Below are 9,336 nucleotides of genomic sequence, written 5' to 3'. Positions count from 1 at the left end.
CTTGATCTCATTTTTGACCCATTCATTGTTGAATAACATGTTATTTAGCTTCCATGTCATTGTGTGTTTTTCGGTGTTCTTGTGACTGAAATCTAATTTCATAGCATTGTGCCCAGAGAATAGATGGTTGATATGATTTCAATCTTCTTAAATTTTTTGAGACTTGTTTTGTATCCTAATATGTGGTCTCCTCTAGAAAATGTTCCATGTACACTTGAAAAGTATGTATATTCTGTTGCTTTGGGGTAAAATGGTCTGAAAATATCAATTAAACCCATTTGATCTAGTGTGTTGTTTAAGGCCACTGTCTCCTTGATTTTCTGCCTGGAAGATCTGTCCATTGAAGTCAATGGGGTATTAAAATCCCCAGCTAAGACTGTATTTATGTCAATCTCTCCCTTTATGTCCATCAAGATTGGCACATATTTAGGTGCTCTTATGTTGGGTGCATAAATATTTACCAGGGTTATTGCCTCTTGTTGGTTTGCCCCTTTTATCATTATATAAGGGCCATCTTTCTCTTACTATGGCATTGGTTTTAAAGTCTATTTTGTTGGATATAAGTACTGCTACCCCAGCTTTTTTCTCCTTTTCATTTGCATGAAATATCATTTTCCATCCCTTTACTTTTAGTCCGTGTGTATATCTCAATCTGAGATGGGTCTCTTGGAGGCACCATATATTTGGGTCTTGTTTTCTTATCCATGTCTTTTGATTGGAGTGTTTAAGCTATTTATATTTAAAGTGATTATTGATCACATATTTAGTGCCATTTTATTGTTAGACTATTTTCCTCTTTTTTTTTTTTTAAACAGCTAGTGAGCACACACAGGTCTCGACCCACCCTCACAAGCAAGAGCAATTATTGAGTGAAGCTTGAATTGAAGTACCTGCTGAGCTAAAGCCAGTTTAAATTTTCCTCCTTTTCTCCTCCTCTGTCATCTTCTTCTTCTTCATCTTCTGGCAAACACTTTAACATTTGTTGTGGTAATGGTTTGGTGTTAACAAACTCCTTTAGCTTTTTCTTGTTGAGGAAGCTCCTATTTCTCTGTTGATTTTAAACAACAGCCTTGCTAGGTAAATTAGCCTTGGTTGTAGGTCCTTGCTTTTCATCACCTTGAATATTTCATACCACTCCCTTCTGGTCTGAAATGTTTCTGTTGAGAAATCAGACAATAGTCTAATTGGTGCTCCCTTATATGTAACTACCTGCCTTTCTCTTTCAGCTTTTAGGATTTTCTCCTTGTCTTTAAGACTCATCATTTTAATTATGTGTCCCAGTATAGGGTTCTTTAGGTCCAACTTATTTTGGACTCTTTGAGCTTTCTGGACTTGTGTGTCTTTTCCTTTCACCGGATTAAGGACATTTTTAGTCATTAATTCCTCACATACGTTCTCAGCCCCTAGCTTGCTCTCTTTTCCTTAGATATTTTCCGAATCAGGATGTTGTTACACTTCATCTTGTCCAAGATGTTTCTTAAGATATCCTTGTTTTTTAAAATTCTTTTTTCTTTTTGCTGCTCTGCTTAGTTGTTTTTTTCTACCTTGTCTTCCAAGTCAGTGATTCAGTCCTCTTCTTCATCTAATCTACTGTTTAATCTTTTCAGCATATTATTTATTTTATGTATTGCATTCTTTATTCTGGATTAGTCCTATTTCTGGACTAGTTCTTTTCTCATGTTGTTAACTTTGTCTTCCCATTTTAGCAGATTCTTTGTTTTTTCAGCCTTAATTGTTAAACTAGTCATTGAGGTATCCTCTACCATAATCAGTATCCTGGATTAAGCACCACAGTGTGGGCAGAGTAATTCCTGTGGGCAGTGCTATTGGTTCCCCTCAGACTGATGCCACTTGGAGGTGAGTGCTCTGCCTGAGAAAAATGGCTTCTGCCATGTGGGGAATGACACAGCACAGGGGTCCTGGTGGCTGTTCCTTCATTTCTCTCCCCAGAGCCATCAACCCGAGACTCACCTCAAGCATCTCTAGTCCACTCTGCCCTCCCTCTGCTGGAGTTCTGGGTAAGTGGCTGCAAATGAAATTTTATGCATTGACCCTTTAAGAGACTCTCTGAGTATTTAGCCATATCTCCCTGGCAGGCAGAAACCCTGCGGCTTTTCACAGTTGGATGTTATCTGGTTCCTTTCTGGCTCCAGTGCTGTAGGCTGGGGAGCCCAGCTTTGGGTTAGAAACCACATTTCTCAGGGAGAACCCCATGACTGCTAGAATATCCCTCTGGAATTTTAGCTGCCACCATGGGAGCCCAGCCAGCCTTTTTGCACCTCTTGCACACACCCTAGCAGTCTCATTGTGGTGAGGTGGTGTCTTCTGTCAGTTCTTGGTTATAAGGCTTCTCTCCAGCTAGTGTTCAGTTGCTTATTTAGGATGATTTCTCTAAAATTTAGTTGTCATTCTAGATTGGTCCCCTGAGGGGATTAGTGTAGCTTCTACTTACTCTTCCACCATCTTGTATCCTCACAAAATAGATTAAAACAAAGGCTATAATACAAGGTAAATAAGGTAATGGGAAAAAGGGGATCAATATAACAAAAGGCTCTAAGCTTTGTAAACATTTATGCACCCTACAATGAACCACCTAAATACATGTATACAGTGATCCCTCACCTATGGCAGGAGTTATGTTTCAGAGACCCCCGTGATAAGTAAAATATATATCAAATATATATTTTAAGGCTTTATAAACCTTTCACACACTCTTATAAACACTTCACATCCTCTTAAACACTTTCTACACTCTTAAACCTACGTAATTTTAACAACATATAAAATTCTATATGGGCACTCACCAGTGAAGTATACAGTCATCACTCACTATATCACGGTTCACTTATCGTGGCTTCACTGTATCACGGGTTTTTTTTAAAAACATACTGTTTTCTAGGACTTTTGGCTAAGATGGAGGCATAGGTGGAAACACTGTACCTCCTTGCACAACCAAATTTAAGGACAACAAAATTTAGAAACAAAAACACAGCCACAGCAGACAGAAAATTGAACTGTACTGAAGTCCGACAACAACAAACCCTTCATCCAGGCCAGTAAGAGGGGTAGAGTCAGCAGCCAGTGGAGAGGGGTCCTAGCAGGAAAAGGTGGTGGTTAGGGAACCCAGGCATGGGGAGGAAATGAACAAACCCAGTAAGGTGCGCAAGGCAGCTGGCTGACTGCTGCTGACACACATTCAAGGGCAGATTAACCAGGCCAAAATGAGCAATGAGACACACTGTGCAAACCAGGGCCCCAGCGGTGGGAAATAAAGCCTAAAAGCACCAATTAAAATAACTTTCAGGGTTTGAGGTTCTGAGAGAGGCTTCCAGCCTCACTGGAGAGTTTGCTGAAGAGACCCACAGGGTTCTAGAGGGTACACAAGACCACACATCTGGGAACTAGCACCAGAAGGGCCCAATTTGTTTGTGGGAAGTGGCAAAGGAGACTGAAATCTGAGAGAGCGGAACTAGCACCATTGCTCCCTCTCTGATCCTGTCCCCACATACAGCGTCACAACCTAGCAACTGAGTTGCTCCACCATTGTGAACATCTAAGGCTCCGCCCCTCATATGTAACAGATGCAAACGGACCAAAACATTATGGCTCAAACAGAACAGATCAAAGCCCCAGAGCCAATACTTCTAAGCGACCAAGAGATAGCCAACCTATTGGGTGCACAGTTTAAAACACTGGTGATCGGGATGCTCACAGAACTGGTTGATTTTGGTCACAAATTAGATTAAAGAAAATGAAGGGTACACTAAGTGAAATGAAGAAAAATGCACAGAGAACCAATAGTTATGGAAAGGAAACTGGCCCTCAAATCAATGGAGTGGACGAGAAGGAATAAAGAAACAACCAAACAGAAAAGAATGAAGAAACAAGAATTCAAAAAATGAGGAGCAGTTTAGGAACCTCCAGGACATCTTTACACAATCCAACATCCGAATTATAGGGGTAGCAGAAGGGGAAGAGAAAGTCCCTTCCCTTTTCCTTTAGAGAGAGGAAAAGGGAAGGAGAGGAAGAGAAACAATGATGTGAGAGAGAAACATTGATTAGTGCCTCTCACACACACCTCGACAAGGGACCAAACTGATCCAGGCACATGCTCTGACCAGGAATCAAAACCAGTGGACTTTTGCTTTATGGGACAATGCCCAACCGAGTCATACTGGTCAGGGCCCAAACAGGCTAAACAAAACTTGAAGATCACATTTATCATATCAGAAAATTCTGGACAAATTTCAAGGGTGCTTAATTGTATGTTTGTAGACTATTAAATTCAAAGTTTCATAGATACCCAAAGGAGTATCCAAGAGAGCATTTCTGGGTTCTCCAATTAGGACAGCATCAAGTTGTGTTTAAAAAAATAAAACAAAAAACAAAACTTAAATGATCCTACTTCTCTGGTCAACTCCATTTTAAGTCAGGACATTTTTGGCTACACCTTTGGTAAGAATGGATCCAGTTCTGTCTTCTGGAAAACACTGGTCTGCCCCTCCTCATACCTCTCAGCACTTTGACACCATTTTGTCCCTGCTTCTGGTCTGAATCCTGGCTTCTAGATGAGGCATGGCTATCCTGACTGCTGGGGTCAAGGACTGAGTGTCCTCCAGGCCTGTACTTATAACTGACAGCAGTAGAGTGCCATCTTTGCCAGGCACCATCTATGTGTTCTCTTCCCACCCTCCCCAGACCTCCAACTCACAATACCTCAAGTGTATGTGGCTAGAATGGAGACAAGATTCAATGCTTGTGAGGTGAAACAGAGTGAAAGAATTTTTATTTATGATCTTTCCTTAGGGGCCACGTAGAGTCAGGTTTATCTTCTTGAGTGATGTGGCTAGTGGAGAAGGAATGAGTCATTTCTCTTGCAGAATTCCCTTTTGGAAAGACCACTCTATAATTTTATTTTTTTAAACAGAGGCCTGGTTTTTTGGAGAAAATGTGGGCATATATTTCTTGTACAGGGATCCCTCCCTCCTCCCATCCTCCAACCTGCCCCACCCCCTCCAGGATAACTATCATCCCTAATCCTAGTTACCATCTCCTTTCTTTTTTATTTAGTTTTATCTCCTTTTACAGGTAATTTAAAAATTAACATATTTTTCATATCAACTGTCTTTAACTTCATTAAAAAGGGTATTTTACAGCATATGATTTCTGGGGATTTCTTTTGATTGCTTTGTAACAGTTCAGAAGGTGAGTGTACCACTTTTTTTTTATGCATTTTCATCTTAGTGAGTGACTACAAGATTTGACACTTGAAGGAATTTCTCTTGGGTAAAATTGCTAGGATGTAGACAATACAAATATTGTCTTACATTTGCCAAACTTTTCCAAAGTACTTATACCTATTTATACTTCCACCTGTGATTAATAAGAGATTTTCATGGATCTATACCCTTTGCAAAACTTGCTATTATCATCATTTGCTATACTGTGGAATCTGTCTTAACCTGCATGTCAATTTCCATTTTTATTTTAACAGAAAAACCATTGGGGGTTTTGATTAGACTTTCTCCCTTAAATGTGGCTTCCTAGAGTACTTCTTCCCTGGATTTTGCTTGAGATGTTCATTTGATCACTTACACTTATTCTAAGAGAGAAAATACATAATGCTGAATTGCTAGGCTTAGTAACATTTATATTATCAGGAATAAAAATGCTTTTTGTAAATATTGTCAAATATAGAAAGAATTTCTGGGAAGTATGGGTAACTGTCAGCAGGTTTTTACTTATTCACAATATGGTAGGAACATAAAAAAAATACAGGAGATAAAGTTCTTATTCCATTACTTGGCATTTTTAATCATACATCTATTCGGATACCAACAAGAATATAATTTTGTGCTTGCCTTTTTTCTTCTTGTTCTCTGTTGTTAATTCACATTAAAATAATTTATCCCCAGTTCTTATATCATAGGAAACATGTATTAAATGAAATTATGGGGAAAAACAATAAATGGTATAGAATTTTCAAAGGCTTTAGCAAGGCCTTACAGGGGTATCCAAACTTTTGGTGCCTTCTGGGCCACACTGGAAGAAGAAGAGTTGTCTTGGGCCACATATTAAATACATAGTGACATGTAATCAGGAAAAGAAGAAAACTCATAATGTTTTAAGTAAATTTATGATTTTGTGCTAGGCCACATTCACCGCCATCCTAGGCTGCAAGTGGCCCAGCCCTGCTTTAGGAGATAGTGTGCCAGATATTAGCTTTACCCATATTAATGTTAACATTGATTCTGTTAAACAAAATTCTGTATTGTATACCAGTTGCCTGGTTTATGACATTTGTTCACCAGGGAAAGATTTCAAACAGAAACATTTGTTTTAATTAATTTATTGTTCAGATGGATCTATGGGTAGGAATGGCTAAAACATTTATCAAGAAAAGCCTCGAAAAATTAAGTTTGTGTCCATAAGAAAGAAGGCTGCAGTCAAGTGAAAGTAAAGTTTAAAAGTCCTCTGACTAAGCAATACCACTGAACATTTGGTGAATCCGACCCTTTTTGGGGTGTTGGCCAAGTAACAGAAGATGACACCTTACCAAGACATTATTGCCTCTTCTCAATGATCTATTTTAACTTTTCAAGTGCTCATGTTGTTATGGTTATCTCTAACCAATTATTTCCAAAGGTTGAGTGTTCTACCTCATAAGACAATTCATAGCATGTTTAAAATGACAATTAGAAGCATCTCTAAGGTTAACCAAACTTCATCTCACTTTGGCTTTTGGAGTTTCACAAATAAGTAGTCATTTTAATACTGATAATATTGTATTAGAATATTTAAAGCCAGAAAACTTCAGTTTTCTAACCAGTTTCAAATCAAGTCATCTAAATAACAGACATAATTTCAATTAATGATAAATACAACTCCACAAATAACAAGTTATTTGCTCTTTATAATCTTAATTTAGAAATTGAAAACTATAATGTAGTTAAAAGATTCTCCCAGGGTTTATGTACTTGAGTCAACTGGTAAGGTAAAAGTGTTTTATGTCAAGTGTACTCTTGAAAATGTCTTACATTTCTCACAAAGTAAATACCAATAGAGCTGATTTTACCTCCAGCAAAGGACCTGAAGACACTTCTCTAAGGAGGACATACAGAGGGAGGGTCCAGAGACATATGAAAGAATGCTCAGCATCACTAGCTATCAAAGAAATGCAAATTAAAAACACAATGAGATACCATTTCGCGCCAGTCAGAATGGACATCATAAACAAATCAACAAACAAGTGCTGGCAAGGATGCAGAGAAAAAGGGAACCCTAGTGCACTGTTGATAATGCAGACTGGTGCAGCCACTGTGGAAAACAGCACGAAATTTCCTCAGAAAACTGAAAATGGACTGCATTTTGACCCTGCAATTTCACCTCTGGGATTATACCCTAAGAATCCTGAAACACCAATTCAAAAGAATCTATGTACCCCCCATGTTCACAGCAGCACAATTTACAATAGCCAAGTGTTGGTAACAATCTTAAGTGCTCATCAGCAAATGAGTGGATCAAAAACTATGATACATTTAAACAATGGAATACTACACAGCAGAAAAAAAGGAGCTCCTACTCTTCATGACAGCATGGATGGATCTGGAGAGCATCATGGTAAGCGAAATTAGCCAGGCAGTGAAAGACAAGTATCATGATCTCACCTATAAGTGGAACCTAATGAACAAAACAAATAAGCAAGCAAAATATAACAGGAGGCATTGAAATAAAGAACAAACTGACAGTAACCAGAGGGAAGGGGAAAGGAGTGTAATGGGCAAAGTAGGGGAAGGGTTCTCAAGGAACATGTATAAAGGACCCAGGGACAAAGCCAAAGCGGGTTAGGGTAGGAGGCAGGGGTGGGTGATGGTGGGAAAATGGAGACAACTATACTCGAACAATAAAAATTAAAAAATTAAAAAATAGTCAAAAATTAGATAATGATATTATGTTGATGTAAGTGGTTAATATTAGGGTATTTAGGTGAGTGGTACATAGGGATTCTTAGTATTTTTTGTAACCCTTCTATAAATCTAAAATCACCTAAAAGTAAACATTTAAATGAAGTTAAAATCTAAACTACAAAAATGTCAATGAATGGAAAAAGATCTTCATCTCACCATTCTGTTTAACATTTTGTAAGAAAAGTAGATATAGGTGATTGTTACACTATTTATACATATTTTTGTAAATTGTCAATTTTACTCATCAAAATATTATGAATTGTGACCATCAGAATACATAGATTGTTTGGCTGGGGTGGGGGTAATGGAGGAAAATGCAGACAACTGTAATTGAACAATAAAGTAATAATAAAAGAAGAATACATAGATACAATGCATTCATTTAGGGTGTATTTTCTATCATCATGACACCAGACAATTTCAATGTGAAACTCATGAATTTGAAACCTATCTGTAAAATTCCTTCACCCTTTCCCATAGGGACATCTAAACCACAGGAAAAAATAAAAAATAAAGTGGTTGTTTGGCAGTTAGGGACCACACTGTATGAAGACTAACTTGATTTACTTGGCATGAATACACATTGTTGAAATTATCCATATGATGCAAAACATTACAGACTGTTTCTTTACTGTTTTCCATATAAAGAAAGAAACACTATTGAATACCTTCAATAAGCCAGGCACTATGCAAGAGTAGCAGCACTTGTCACATATTCATCAATAAATGTGGAAACAGACAATTTATTAACTGAAGGAGGAAACCATTTCTTGAGATAAAAACTGTCATATAAAAGAGAAGATTAAGGGGAAAAGAGTATGGTAACATGAGAGTGATGTTCTTCAAAAGAAAAGTAGTGGACAGTGATAGAAACAATTCTACTGCTGGATCTTGAAAAATAAATTCACAAGTGTCATCTTCCAGTTCTCTAATACTATTTCATAAAAATTTGACTCATCATTTAAGGAACAATGGTTTGCAAAGTTTAAAATTAACTTTAAGATTAACTTATAAGAAGCTCTAAAGAATGCCATTTATTTAGCAAAATAAAAAATACTTTTTTACTAGGAAAAATTACAAAGATATCTTCAAATGGACTGCTCAAGGAATCCTTTCAAGATATGCACTTCTAAGGAAAAAGTCATTTTAGAAACAGAAACTAGACTTATCTAATATTTCTTATACTAAAAAATGTTTTATAAATTGCCAGAAATCAACAGCAGTAACAAAATAACTCAGCAGTGATAATAGGATTTTCCCAAGAGAAAACAATGGAGGAACATTACATCAAGTCACACCTCTCTCTGCCATTTGATAGAGGTACAATTTTGTTAAATAAAGATTAAAGGTAGCCTTGATGAGGAAATGA

This window comes from Artibeus jamaicensis, unplaced genomic scaffold (genome assembly GCF_021234435.1).
Source record: "Artibeus jamaicensis isolate MK-2021 breed Jamaican fruit bat unplaced genomic scaffold, CSHL_Jam_final contig_399, whole genome shotgun sequence".
Classification (NCBI taxonomy): Eukaryota; Metazoa; Chordata; class Mammalia; order Chiroptera; family Phyllostomidae; genus Artibeus; species Artibeus jamaicensis.
The sequence above is the reverse complement of the archived record's forward strand: the minus strand, read 5'-3'. Positions refer to the sequence as shown.